Source organism: Emys orbicularis, chromosome 5, assembly GCF_028017835.1.
Source record: "Emys orbicularis isolate rEmyOrb1 chromosome 5, rEmyOrb1.hap1, whole genome shotgun sequence".
NCBI classification, from domain to species: domain Eukaryota; kingdom Metazoa; phylum Chordata; order Testudines; family Emydidae; genus Emys; species Emys orbicularis.
This window is the reverse complement of record NC_088687.1, coordinates 57253005-57268543: the sequence shown is the minus strand read 5'-3', so window position 1 is coordinate 57268543 and position 15539 is coordinate 57253005. Positions and strand designations below refer to the sequence as shown.

Here is a 15539-nt window from a genome sequence, read left to right as displayed (position 1 = left end):
AGATACAGGCATAAATATATATTGGCACATGAAGAGAAGGGAGTTACCTTACAAGTGGAGAATCAATGTTGAAGGCCAATCTAGTCCGGGTGTATGTTGTCCACTCCCAATAATTGATGAGGAGGTGTCAATACCAAGAGAAGGAAAATTGCTTTCATAGTGAGCCAGCCACTCCCAGTCCCTATTCAAGCCCAAATTGATGGTGTTAAGTTTGCAAATGAACTGTAGCTCAGCAGCTTCTATTTGAAGTTTTGTTGTTGAAGGATGGCTACTTTTAAATCTGTTATTGAGTGTCCAGGAAGATTGAAGTGTTCTACTGGCTTTTGTATGTTACCATTCCTGTTGTCTGATTTGTGTCCATTTATCCTTTTACGTAGAGACAGTCCAGTTTGGCCAATGTACATGGCAGAGGGGCATTGCTGGCACATGATGGCATATATCACATTAGTAGGTGAATGAGCCTCTGAAGGTGTGGCTGGAGTGGTTGGGTCCTATGATGGTGTCGCTAGAGTAGATATGGGGACAGAGAAGGCAACGCGGTTTGTTACAGGAATTGGTTCCTGGGTTAGTGTTTCTGTGGTGTGGTATGTAGTTGCTGATGAGTATTTGCTTCAGGCTGGGGGGCTGTCTGTAAGCGACGATTGCCCCACCTCCCAAAGCCTTTGAGGCCTGGGATAGTTTTCCAGAATAGATTGTAGATCGTTGATGATGCGCTGGAGAGGTTTTAGCTGAGGATTGTACGTGATGGCCAGTGGTGTTCTGTTATTTTCCTTGTTGGGCCTGTCCTGTAGTAGGTGACTTCTGGGTACCCGTCTCGCTCTGTCAATCTGTTTCCTCACTTCCCCAGGTGGATATTGTAGTTTTAAGAATGCTTGATAAAGATCTTGTAGGTGTTTGTCTCTGTCTGAGGGATTGGAGCAAATGCGGTTGTGTTTTAGGGCTTGGCTGTAGACAACGTCTCGTATGAGGTGTTCTGGATGGAAGCTGGAGGCATGTAGGTAAGTATACCAATCAGTAGGGTTTCCGGTATGGGGTGGTGTTTATGTGACCATTGCTTATTTGCACTGTAGTGTCCAGGAAGTGGTTCTCTTGTGTGGACTGGTCCAGGCTGAGGTTGATGGTGGGGTGGAAATTGTTGAAATCCAGGTGGAATTCTTCAAGGGCCTCCTTCCCATGGGTCCATATGATCAAGATGTCATCAATGTAGCATAAGTAGAGGAGGGGCGCTAGGGGAAGAGCGCTGAGGAAGCATTGTTCTATGTCAGCCATGAAAATGTTGGCATACTGTGGGGCCATGCGGGTACCATAGCAGTGCCGCTGACTTGAAGGTATAAATTGTCCCCAAATCTGAAATGGTTGTGGGTGAGGACAAAGTCACAAAGCTCAGCCACCAGGTGTGCCATGGCCTCATCAGGGATACTGTTCCTGACAGCTTGTAGTCCATCTTCTTGTGAAATATTGGTGTAAAGAGCTTCTACATCCACGGTGACCAGGATGGTGTTTTCAGGAAGTTCACCAATGCACTGTAGTTTCCTCAGGAAGTCAGTGATGTCTCGAAGATAGCTAGGAGTGCTGGTAGCGTAGGGTCTGAGGAGAGAGTCCAAATAGCCAGATAATCCCGCTGTAAGAGTGCCAATGCCTGAGATGATGGGACTTCCAGGTTTATGGATCTTGGGTAGCAGATAGAATACCCCTGCTCGGGCTCTAGGGGTGTGTCTGCATAGATTTGTTCCCGTACTGTAGCAGGGAGTTTCTTGAGCAGATGGTGTAGTTTCTTTTGGTACCCCTCAGTGGGATCGGAGGATGTGGCCTGTAGAATGTGGTGTTGGAGAGTTGTCTGGCAGACTCCTTACAAATTATATCACTGTAGATACATTGCTCAGGACCCTGAAGAAATTTGGGCCCTGAGCACTGTAGTTAGGTTGGCCTGACCTTCGGTTTAGATATGGCTAGGTTGACAGAAGGATTCTTCCATTGACCTAGCTACTGCCTCTCCAAGAGGTGGATTAACTAGGATGACGGAAAAACCCCTTGTTAATATAAGAGACATCTACACTATGGTGCAATAGCAGCACAGCTGCAGCGCCGCAGCTGTACCACTGTAGCATAGACATACACTTAATCCCAGAGCTGGTGGAGGGAAATTGAGTAATTTGACAGACAATTAAGTGATTAATCTAGCAGTGAGAAGATGCTGGCTGTCTCACTTAGTCACCACTCTGCTGCCTCAGACTAGCCACTGGGATGAGCTAATTGTCCCTATCATGTCAGCAGAAAGCTGTCACTGCAGCAGTCTAAGAGAGGATGCCGCTCTGGAAATGCTTAGAATTCCAATGACGTGAGCTGAGTGCAAAGATTCTAGGTGCGGTTGCTGCCAGAAGAATAAGGATAAGGTGTTAAAGTGGTAAAGAGAATTAGATAGAAAAGGCACTTAAAAATCAAGCTAAAATAATATTAAAAATGAGTGTGTGTTTTTTTATTTTTGAACTGAATATCCTGAGCCCTATTTACCTAAAGGTTGTACTGTCTGTATGGACATGTTAACCAATATACAATGAACGAAGGATGTGTCGGAATCCCAGCTACTCCAGGCTTGCTGAAATCTGTACATCTCAAAATCTGAGTTTGGCCTTGTCTACACAGAGGAAACTGACCAGCATAGCTATTCCAGAATAATTTAGCTATTCTGAAATAACTCCCTCATGTGGGCACTTATTCTAGAATAGTAGAGATTTTATTCTGGAATAATTACCCCTGTTTTGTGAGCACAAAAATCACTTTTATTCCTGAATCAAGTGTCCACAAGGGACAGTTATTTCGGAATAGTTAAAGGATACTGATTTCATTCAAGCTGCTCTCTACAATACATATATTTCTGTATATTTCAAATATGCTGGTTAACTGTCTACAACATTCACAAACCAACAAAATATTAGTATTTATGTTTACACAAGATATTTTGTAAGTACTAAAAAAATGTTAACTGGAGGGATGGAATGGGAATTTAATGCAGATAAAGTAGCATTATATCAGAGAGAAATATTACAGCATATACTATGTAACTAAAAGACAATATTTTGTTTTCATAAGCACAGGAAAAATTTTCAAATAGAAAAATCATATTTTAAAAATCAGAAAGATGCACATTGAACTTTACAAAATAATTCTATGGGTCCAAATTTATGCCTTGCATAACTTCAGTTAACTGATTTATTTCTGATTGATTTTAGTGGAGTTATAGCAAGGATGAATTTAGTCTGGGATTTTTATTTTTTGTAACTAGAGCTGGTAGAAATATTTTAAGTGACTTTTTTGGACATAAACTGGCCTCTCTAAGAGTCAGCATTTTTTGTGATTTTTTTTTTTTTTTTTTACTCAACTGGAAAAGAAAAATGTGTATCTTTTTACTTTCCTCCTTTCTCCATTTTTCCACCCCCCCCCCCTGCTTTTTTTCAGTGACAAAAAAGGAAGTAGAGGGAAATGGTATAAAAGGAAATAAGGAGGAAAAAAAAGAGGAAGAAAAAAAAAAGAAAACCCCCAAATTTTCAAAAATGAAAGTTATTCCCTTTTGAAATCTGTGAACAAAAAAGATGTCAAGAATTTTTTTTTAGGGGAGGGGGGATTTTTTCCTCAATTTCTCTACCATCTGTAGTTGTAACCCGCTCTTAGCGGTAACACCTAGCCTCCCGTTATTTGTTCTATCAGACATGCTGTTATGGCTTACATAGGATTCCATTCTGTGAGGTACTGAGCACTTTGGCCCTGATCCAATAAAGAGTTTAAGCGTAGAAGTTTCTGCTTATCAGGGAATAACGTACAGATTATCAAGGGGTGCGAAGTTCAGTTTAAAATCAGATGGCGTAAGGAATACATAATCTGCAATATCCTCGATTGGGGGTAAAGGGTTAATGGGCCAAAGTACAGACATTGATATATGAGGGTATGTTGTTCATATAAAGGCTATGTTCAGGTGTGGAATATAATGAGTGGATACAATGATGAGGATGGATTGACCCTCATTTGGTGAAATTTAACATTCAGTGAGTTTATGGTTCTAGTTCATATGGTCCAATGGACAAAGTCTCTCGGTCCCTTTCTCGTAGTCGATGCACGATGTCGCTCCGGCTCACGCCTCCTGGTACTGTCAGTGGCCAGTGATTTGTTAGGTGTAGATGTCCCTGGACCATCGGACGGTGTCTGAGACCATGAGGCGCTGCATCAGCCGTGCGTAGCGTCGACCGATCCAGCAGGTCCGCAACACACGCTCGTTGCAAGTTATGCAAGGTGCCCAGGGCTCCGACGATCAGGGCGTCCATCTGCACCTCGTAGCCCTTCGCTCTCAGGGTGTCGGCCAGGGGAGCGTACTTTTCCAGCTTACGAGCTCGGAAAGGCCGGGGTCCTGTTCTCAAAGGAGACCGTGACATCGACAAGGATGATCTTTTTCTGGGCCTCATCGGTGATGATGACGTCAGGTCGCAGCTGGCTGTCAGTACTGGGGATGGTGCAGTTCACGGCAACCTCGCCCAGGCACGGTGTGATGGCTTTCACCAGGCGGTTCTGGATGGCGTTGTGGCACAGCTGCCAGGCTCTGGAGTGGGGCTTGCAGCGGCACAGGACGTGGGGCAGGGTCTCGTTGGAGTAGCCGCACTTCCTGCAATGCTAGTCTCGGTTCCGGTGGCGGACGGCTCCAAACCAACAGACTGTAAACTGATGCTGGGGCTTTTCTTATCATTTTATATAGCACTATAGAAATATTTTTTGTAGAAATTTCATGCAGGACTTGTGAAGAGACATCTTCCCAAATAAAAGTGATTTATTATACGGAATGAAAAGTTCTGTCAAAGTCTCAATAAAGGTTTAGTTACATTTGGGAGCCAATGTGATCTAGACAAAAAGACAAGGAGCCAGAAGAGTAGAGAATTTTCAGGCAGGGTGAGCCATTGACTAAGTGACTTTGGGCTAATTACTTAACTGCTATGTTCCTTAGTGAAACCAGATGTAATACTGGGTCAAAACATACATTCACACAAAATGTCATTGAGAAACAGATGCTGAAGTCTGGTTCAATTTTCCAGAGTAAATAAATTACCAAAAAAAAAAAAAAAAAAAAAAAAGTGAGAGTTAAACATGGCATTAGAACAAGACATTCCTTTAACAGCCTTACTAAGTCAAACTCAGATGTAACTGCAAAGAAAGCCAACACAACTGCAGTGTTTTATATCAGAGAGCCAAAAGCCAGCCAGAGATACACACTTCTCATTTGTACTTTATTATGAAAGACTCATTTTAGAAATAAAGGGCCAAATTCAGACTGGTGTAAGCAGATGCAACCTCACTGACTTCATGAATCCCAATGAAATCAATAGAGTAGCATCTGATTACATGGAGTCTGAATTTTCCCAAAGTGACACAAAGATAAAAGAAGAAATGAATGTTGACAATGTTGCATAGATTCTTTGTGTGTGTGTGTGTTTCAACACTGTTAGGTCATTTCGGACCTTTAAAATATTTTAAAGGTCTTTCTTCCAAATCTGGACCTAGAAATAGGAGAGAGAATTTCTTAACACTGCATAGGACTCCTCCACTGAACAGAACAACTACAGTAGTACGTGAAGAACCATGTTAAATGGAGAATTAGCCAGGCAGTTAAAGCACAGGACTAGGAATTGGGAAACCACCTGGGCTCTATATTCAAATCTGACACAGACTTTGTGTGTGACATTGGACCTGCCACTCCATCTCTTGGTGCTTCAGTTTCCACATCTGTGAAGTGGGGATAACACTTCAACAATGTGCTTCAGTTTTAAAGATCTTTGAATAAGAAGGGCACATTCCCAACTATCATAGTCGGAGTCCTATTCCCCAACATTTAAGGTATGTACAATAGCATAGCGTTAAAACAGATTCTGTGTTCAAGGGAGTAGAAAGGTGTACAGCATTACAATCCCTTAAGTGCTCCATCAATTGCATGTATGATGCAATTTACATAAAATGAACACTTGAGCCCTATGCTTAGAAAACATGCATGAGTCCAAAATTAAATAGAAAGGTCATATACCGGGAAAATAGTTTAAAACTCAATTTTCTAGAAGTGGTTCGTACAAGATCATGTGCAGATGCACAACTGTATTTTCAACAAAAGTGTCTTGTGTGTTACACTTCTTTTTACCATCTTAATCTTGGATCCTACCTTGTGCACCCACTTTACACACCAACAGCAGATCTGGACCTACTATGGCATAACCAGCCATTGAAGCATCACTCTAGCATACAAGGAAATTCTGATGGCACAGATCCAGCATAACAGCTCAATCTTATGCCTCCCCGCAGCAGACACAGGGAGAATGGCGGGGGGGGGGGGGGGGGAGAAACAGGGTATAGGTGGGTCCTCCCTGTACTCTGGCAATCCCCAGCTGCTCTATTTGCTCCTTGGGATAGTTAACAATTGGTGCAATGCCTGAGGACTGACCTAGTCCAGGATTGCCTCCTCTGAACCCTACACTCCTGAATCGTGCTGCCGCCTTCTTGCCTGTAGCCAAGGATCTAGGCCTTTATTTAATACTTATGGTTTCCTGTCAACAAGTATTGGCTGCATTCCTTCCAGCAAAGTGTCTAAAGTTACTGCTGTGCTCATTTACCCTCATCTCACACTTTAATATGGTGAGTGTTGTTATTTTTCAAATATGTTAAAGGATCTAGTGCCATCTAAAGGATAAAGTATTGAACTGCAAAAATACAGTGCTATTAAAGACTGTCAGAAACACATGACCCTAAGGAAGAATATATATCTGCAACCTGCCTACCTGGAACTAGAGATTGTTACTGTGGCGGAGAACAGGATGAGTGCCAAAAGACTTGACTCTGGGTGTCAACGGGATGACAAGTACAGTTCTTATTAGCTAATGAGATTGCCTCACTGGAGTGTTATCTCACTCGGACACCTGGCAACCCTAGAGCTTTATCAGCAGCCTGAAATTTCTCCACCCTCATTTTAAAGGTATTAGTGAATTTTACTGCATTCCCACTTAATTCAACCAAGTCGGTGTTAGCACTAACTGCTGCCCATTTAAAGAATTTTTTCACTTCAAGGTCCCAGAAACAAAGGCAAGGTTTTCATCTCGAGGCCAAAAGACCAAAACATCAAGACACTTGATCACGGCCTTGGATAGACCAAGAGACTACCTACACTTGACCAGAGCTCAAAGAGTACTAAAAGGAAATAACATCTACACAGACCATATACATTATTTTAAAAAAGCATATATGCTCTACATGTGAGAGGACAGATATGGGAACACAGTAGTCAGAACACAGACATGGGAATCAAAAGATCTGGGTACTATGTATGGTTCTGTCACAGCCTTCCTGCATGAGCACTGGCAAATTGATGAAAATCTTTCCCTCAGTTTCCCTACCTGTAAAATAAGGATAACAATTCTTAGCTGCCTCTTAAAGGTGCTGTGATCCTTAATTATAGTTTGCAGACTGCTTTGAAATCCTCAGAAGAAAGGCTCTTAAGAAGTACCTAAATCATTTTCTGTATGTCTCACTAATACGATACATGCGTATACGCTTTTTAAATTTTCTTTGAATCTTGTTCAATTACATTACCAGGCAAACAATAAATATTCTGCAGTGGCATTAGACACAAATATGATTAGATATATTTGAATCCATTTTTGTGCCTTTCCAAGTAGAAAGTCTCCTCTAGTCATCTACAGCCTTCCTGATCATATCCAGTCTGTGGAGAAAAGCAACTTCTCTCTCTTAGCTCTCTCCATACACTACCACAATTGTCAAAATTTGTTAATTCTCGGGTAACTTTCCTGCTCTATAAAATAGGTCCCTGTCCACAAACTTTGGGTACGTGGGGGAAGAAACACTCTCCCCTTGATCTCAACACTAACTACTACCAGATTTCTCACCTTCTGTTTCTTAGCACAGTACTTGAAAAACTAACCTTCTTCTATCTTATGATCTTACACATAATAATATCCTAGACTGATTCGAGCTGGATTTTTTTCTGAACAGGAACAGAAATAGTTTTTAATCCACATAATTAAGATCAAATATTTTGCTGAAGATTACCTCCCTTTTCTCCTCTCATTTTCCTTGGCCTCAATATAGCCTACACACTGTGGAGCATTCCAAACTCTTGGGCTTTCACCATTGCCTTTATAAACATCCCTCCTCCCACTACATGTTTACTCATTGTATTTGTATAGATTATAAACATCTCTTGGCAGAAAACTTGTCTTCTTTTATGTTTAAAGTGCCATTAATACCTCTAGCACTATATAAATATAAGCATTTCTCTCTTGAAATGGCTCTAGAATCTGGTCATAAATAAAGTTTACAGAAATGAGCATGAAGTTGTCATGTCCAGTAAACGCCTAGTTAGGTTTTTTTTAAATTAATACATTCCATTTCATAATGGCAGTAGGACAACTTTACACAGGATTATTGCTATTTTAAAGTTATATTAAAAAGGTCACTGAGCTTCTGGACATGTGTATTACAGTTAATCTGTAATTTTTTTAGAAATACATGGTGCGTAGTTTCTTAATGATTAATGTATATTAAAACATAAATAGTACTTACTCCACCTACAAGAAAGTACCACTCATTATATGCCCCAATCAAAACCAAAATAGTTAAGTCTAACCAAATGCTGTCTGTGTTTTAATTTATTGGGGATTTTGAAAAGTTAAATAGCCACCAATGTGCATATTTGAAATTATTTCCTATTCTTCTGTGAGAAATAATGGCTTAAAACTAGTAGTAAATAGTTATTGATTTTACTTCAGGCTTATACTACATGCTCTTTCCCTCTTTATTAGCCAATATAACATCAGCAAAGGAAAAAAAAAAAAACAGAGGAAGTGAGATAACCACAAACAGCAGAACTGCCAAACAAAACCTTTGTCACTTTAGATTTAGGACATGCACAAAAGTTCGGATCTACGCTAAGTTTGGACTGCTCTGATGCTCTAAAGTAAAAGGCAGGGTTTTTCCTGGCCAATGGTGTACATGTATTCCTCAAACTCTAAAGTAAAAAATTTTCCATGAGAAAAAATGAAGTTAGAGTATCTTTAAGGAATTATCTGTTTTCTTTTTAGTTTTCAGGGAGCTGAATATATCACTTTTCTAAAGTTCAAATACTAAAACTCAAGACATGGTTTCTGATCCGTCCCTTTATTAATATTCTGAACATGGACACATTATTGATTACCAGATGCTTCTGATTTTGATAAGATGAGAAAAGTAAGTGTGCCTTTGACAATTCAAATACAAGAAAATTACTTTCCCCAAATTAGGGACTGATCATGAAATGGGATCAGACCTTGCTATTCTACTCAGATTCTTACACTGCACCCTCACTGTGGTATTAAAACAAATGAAATGCTGTGACTAGCATGTCTCATGTAGTTCTTTTCTTCTCTCTTTACCTGTCTACTTGGAACAGAAGGTGATGATGTTTGTCGTGGTTCTTAGCTCTAACAGGAGTTCATTGTACGTCTTGGCCCTTGTAGTACAGTTTCATTGTGCCCGAGGAATAGAGTTGTTGACTGCAGTGTTTGTCCCAGAGCTTTAAGTAATCCTTTAAATATTGCCCAGATCATTAAGCTCCTTAAAAATAAGAACTGAGACCTGAATTTGATTTTGATATTCTATAGGGAGCCAATGTAGTGAGATGAGAATAGGTCTGCAGTGCCTGCAGTAGCCCATGTTGTTGAGGAGGTAAACTCCTGCAGGTTATACAATTAGTAGTTTTCTGAAGGCTGATGGTTTCATATCCAGGTAGAAAGCACTGCTGTTGCCCATCTGGAAGTAACTAAGGTATGCAAAACAGAGTACACAGGTTATTTTTAACCTGGATGGGATACTGACTCCGCAGACGGTAGAATTATTCTTAGATCCTCCGTATTATTATTATCCAGTAATATGCGGTTTTCATCAATGTAAGCAAGAAATCCAGGCCCTTTATCAAGGGCCTGCCTTCCTCTCTGACAGAATTACAGAAGATGTCAGTGAACACAAAGAATAAATAATAATAGAATAAATTCTCTACACTGATTGCTTTGCTCATCTTTCATGTTTTAAGCCTGATCCAACACCCTCTGAAGGCAATGGGAATCTTCCCATTGCATTCAATGGGTATCACAGTGAACCATTTGTTCTACTTTAGAGAGTTATGGAAAGGATTTAATCTTCTCCATCCATTTTGTTTACAGTTAATAGTCAGTTCAGAAAGGTTTGAGTGTGTGTCAAGGCTGATTCCCCATTCTGGCACTTTGAGTGCAGAAGGTGGGGGCCCGCAAGGATTTTAAAAATTAATGCTTGCCACTCCAGGTTTGTATTAAACTCCCAAGGTTACAGCTTTTCTCTGACATTGGCTTGGTAAACGCTGCCACCACCCAGGAAGACACACTTGGGAATTCCTTCTTATGGGGTACCCTCAAGCCCTTCCCCCCCCACCCCGGGAAAAGCTGAGAAAGAAAACAAAGGAAATTAGCTGTTGCCACCAGCTAATTAAACAACATATGCACAAACCTTTTAGGACACCAAAAATCCAATCCTGTTCTTAAAAAAAGGTATTTTTTATTAAAACCAAAAAAGAAAGAAAATACATTTGGAACTTAGGCTTTTGCTAGATTTTAAAAGAGCAATTCCAAAAATTAAGCACCCAAAATAGCTTTCTTGGGAGTTCAGCTTAAAGATTACAAGCAAACAAAAGCATCTGGAGTTAGCACAGAGGAGTCCATTAGCCATAACAAATAAACAGAAATAACCCTAATTGAGTCTAACCATTTCTGATCTACTTATACATTTGGGAGTTCCAAATAAGTAGTTCTAGGTATGATCTAATGATTTATGATCATACCTGGCTTAAAGCTTCTTATAGCATAACTGCTCCCTGTTCCCCTCTTTCTTGGAGAAAAAACAACAGACAGAAAGGGGAAGTTTTTTCCCCCATTTTAAAAAGTTCTAGCCTTCCCATCGGCTCTTTTGGTCAGGTGCCCACTCCCTTTCCTTTACCTGGGGGACTTTGTTAACCCTTTACAGGTAAAGCAAGCAGAGAACAGCCACCAAGAGGGACTTTATAGCTAGCTGGCTGGGTGTCCATTAAAGGGAATTACCCCACTTCCCCTTCATTTATCACAGTGTGTGTGTACACCAGTTCAAAGTATTGTATGGGGAGAAAAATACTGCTTTTTTTCAGTAGAGGATCTCTATGTCATCCTGAGTTCACCCAGAGCAACAAATTTTTGGAATCTGTTCTAGACATTAAAACCAATGAACAGATCCCTGATTCATCAGCATGTAGGTCTTCTGTTGAGGGTCAGTATTCAAAAGGAAGAATTACACCCAAAATTTAAAACAAACTCTTCAGATTTGGGAGAAAGATTCTAGGAAAACCCTTGCTTGCTATTTGTTGCATTCTCAACCTGCTAGAAACATATGACTAGATAGTGATACCCTTACTCATGTCCCTGCCAGCAGGTATATGGGATCTTGGGGAGCAATTACCACACAGGTGGGGTGCCAATTAATTTCTTTATTAAGAAAATGCAAAAACAGGGAAAATTCAATAGTGAGGGGTATGGGGTTTGTTAAAGTAGACAATTGGGGAGGGGTTTCTTTTAGTAAATGGGATAGGGGGTTTCAATAGTGGGGTACAATACAGTGGGGTACAATACAGTTGGTAACCAATTAACACTGAAGTATATATGTAACAGGTAGCTAACAATTTCTATGTAAAGAGTGTGTCACAGCAGCATATAACCAACTAACAGTATGGGTAAAATGTGTTAAATAACCAACAACTTTAGGTAAAAAATGTGTCACAGTGGTGTAAATGTAAAATGTGAGCTGTGTTAGAGAGAAAAGGGGTGACCAATGGGGTTTTACGCTAGAAAGAGAGAGAGAGAGAGAAAGAAAGTGGTAGAGAAGTGAGGTTGGGGGATGGGGGAAGAGGAGCACGTGGTGGAGGGAGATTTAAACTCAGGGAGACACAGAGAGCAGACAGGCTGCAAGTTTAAACAGAAGAGAGACAATTATACAAAACACAGCAAAATCTTATCTATGATTTAACTTAACCAAAACTACACAAATTAGCAAGTAACAAAACACAATGCAACAGTTCTTTAAGCCTAACTCACAGGGTACAATGCAAGCAATTTTCTAAACCTAACTTAACTACAGCTATGCAAAATGAAATTACAACTTATCTAGACTAAAGGACAAAATCTAACCTAATGGGTGCACCTTATACTAGGGGTAGTTCCAGAGGGCAGAGTGGTGTGTGCCCAGGATACAGCTCCAAGGGGGGAAGGGGATTTAACTAGTGGTGGCTGCAAGCTGGCAGCCCAGGATACAGTCCAGGAAGGCACAGGCTTATTTCTAGCAGCAAAGGCGCTGCAAAGCAAGAAACAGATTACAGATACAGACCAAGGAGTTTAAGAGAGGTTTTAAGACACAGACCAAGGTTTAGCTTTAGTCTGTGTGCTGGGGAAACAGAGCCAGCAGCTAAAGTAATAAAATAAAAGTATAGAAAGTTTCACAGAGGGATTCTTACCAGTCCCCAAGGCAGCAGCAAAGGCAGAAGCAGCAACAACATCAGAAGAAGCAAGGAGGGCTCGGTATGGTCTTGATAATCAGGAGGTCTCGATAATCAGGAGGTCTCTCAGGCAGCAATTCGTTCTTCGTGGGGGGGGTATTAAAAACGGGGGTATGCTCAAAAATAAAACGAGAGCGGAGAAAGGACCCCCCAGAACTCCTGGCTGATCAGACCAGGTAGCAGTGCAGGAACCTTTCTGATCTTTGTTTCAAAAATGCCTGTTCTTAAAGGCAATCTCAGGCAGTTTCCCCACCAGTAATCCTGATAGGCTCCTTCTGTCACAGGGGAGGAGATACAGGGAAAAACTGCAGGTGAGCATAGAGACATGCCTGGGCAGAGTCCTGGACCATAGGCGTGAGTTCCCACCTCAGGACTCAAAAGCACATGAGGCCTATGACTCATGCCCAGGATCTTAAAAACACATTAGGTCTTGCAGCTCTGGACATTGCCTACCCTACACCGAGCCCAGGTTTAACAAGGTGATAACAGGACCAACCCTTTGAACAGGGCAGTAGTCCCACTTAGCACGTAGCACAAGTGGCCATCCCTTTGAGAAGGGCAATGGCTTCTTGGTAAACAACTTAAGGGGCCCTCCCTTTGAGAAGGGCAGTGGCCCTGGTAAACAACTTAACAGCCAGGGAGGGGCGGCCACAGGAGGAGAACAAAAACAAAATGGAGTAAGGGGACAGCTGTAAGAAACAAAATGGAATAGGGGGAAAGCTGTAACAGACAACTCACATTGAGAAATACCTTATTCTAAAGCATGAGGGTTGATAACCCCATTAACAGTTTCCTAGGTAGTTTAAATGCTTATATTGGTTTCCACTGCTTTCTTGATTCCTACTAAACTCTTTGGCTCATTAATATTTTGTGGTAGTGAATTCACAGGTTAAAGACACTTTAAAAAAAACAACCAACCTTTTATCGGTTTTAATTTGTTTTAAATTAATCAAATGGCCCTTTGTTCTTGTGCTACGAGACAATAAGTGTGTCCAATTGACCTTCTCAACACCATTCATTATTTTATATATTCTACTACTTATTTGTCTCCTCTCAGCTAAACAGACTGGGTCTTTTAGATTCTCTTTATAATGAAGACTTTTCACATCTCTAATCATATTCATTGCCTTTCTCTGGATCTTTCCTATTATTTTTTGTCATACAACAAAGATAAAGATTCACAAAGAATCACCTCAAGAAAAAAAACTATTATCACACTAAAGATATTCTCTTGATCTCCTGTCTAGAACTTCCCCTAGTTCCATTTCTCCCTGTCTTCCTACTACAGATTTAAAGAAACTGTGCCTATATTCTCACATTCTTACTGAGAAAGGGCAACCAAAATTAGACAGAGTGCTCAGGATAAGAAGGTACTATTTGTGTAATTACACTTAAAATGAGAAAAGAAAGTTAAGGTTGCAAAGTCAGGTTCTCAAAAGTAAGAAATGCCAGATTTAAGGCTATCCTTGCAACCTTAATTTGCTCCCTCATTGTTACATTAATTACATAATTGCATACTATCCCCTACCTCCTCATACAATCTCAGTCTCCCACAAGCATCCTTGCCCCAGTCTGTCTCAATCTTCCCATATCTCCCACTCCTCCTACAATTTCAGTCCTAGACTCCTTGCCCAGCCAGTCACAGTCTTCCTCACCTCACTGTGATGTCCATAGTGATACCCAGGTCCTTTTCCTGTGTGAATATTTTTTTAGCATATATCAACATGTATAAATGGTTCAAATTGTTCTTTCCAATACACATTACTTCCACATCTACATTGAATTTCATCTGCAGTTGCCTCGTCACCAAAAGAAACAAAAACAAAAATTTGGTACCTAATGACATTTGTAGATCATCAAATTGTTCACTCTGCTTGTAGGTCATATTCCTTCCCCACAACCCTTTGTCTTCAGCAGGGACTCTCTCTCTCTCTGTATGTTTGTACCAAGCCTAGACAAAGGGGCCTCGATTTCAACTGGAGTCCTTAGGTACTGCTGTAACACAAATAAGTAATAATAAATAGCTTTGTTCCATCCCTCTGGAAAGATTCACACTCTTCTCTAGCCTTGATTAACCTAAAGGTTTTCTTGCTGCTTTTCACTAATGGCTTGTCTACATAGGAAAGTCATACCATGTAAGCTAAGGTGTGAATTGAAATCAATAGAGTTAGGCTTGGAAGGATTAGATTCTTGTTGGTAAACATGAATTCCACTGTATCCATATAAACAAAAAATATATTTCTATAAATAATCATTTAAATGTACAAATAGGCAAAGTAAGAGAACTGCTGCTTGAGAACTTATTAGTTTGATTTAAGGCTATTTACTTAGTATGTTTTGACATGTGATGTTGACAATTTGTGTTTTAATAGTTACAAAGCTTTTACTTCTTGAATCTCAACATCTACTGTCATTAAGTAACTATTGTTTGACTACCCATAATGTCCCAGGGAAGGGAAGTCAGACAATTTAAATAAATATTTTTTTTTAAAAAATGCTTAAAATAAACATCATTATTAGCCGTTAAAGTTTTAAAAAATAAAAATCAAATTCTGCCAAGCCTAAATACAGCAACAACAGAATAAAGCCCCAGGCGGACACTCAGTCTCTGGTGGAAGACACTTTTTCCCATTCAGTTTATGTTGTTTCGGAAGGGATTTAAACAAAACAAAACAACAACAAAAGCTACTTTAAGTGCAGAAGAAAAGCGCGCACCCAGGGGATTATACTGGTCTAACTATATCAATTTAACTTGTAACATGTGCCGTGTAAACAGCCCCCCGCAGTAATATCCCAGGCCAGGCTAATCCTCCAGGGATAGCTCCGGCTACTCCCCGCTCCATCTGGAGCCCCTCACCCACCACTCCGCATTAACTGGAGCGCTCAGCGATACCCAGGGGGAGCGAAGCAGTCTGCG

General features: G+C 40.5%; 1 protein-coding gene across 5 annotated transcripts in view; it reads right to left on the bottom strand.

Annotated features, from left to right (window-relative positions):
• The window catches only part of LOC135879283 (uncharacterized), an 88732-nt gene that overhangs the window by 72929 nt on the left and 264 nt on the right, over positions 1-15539 (bottom strand). For 2 of the 5 annotated variants that reach the window (XR_010561447.1, XM_065405206.1), the window contains exons 2-3: positions 14459-14617; positions 12581-13311 (exon numbers count right to left, since the gene is read on the bottom strand). The gene's annotated coding sequence lies outside the window, so the exon portion shown is untranslated. Of the gene's footprint in view, positions 1-12580; positions 13312-14458; positions 14618-15483; positions 15537-15539 lie in introns of those variants that run through there. The other 3 variants (XR_010561448.1, XM_065405207.1, XM_065405209.1) reach the window with 2 other exon arrangements.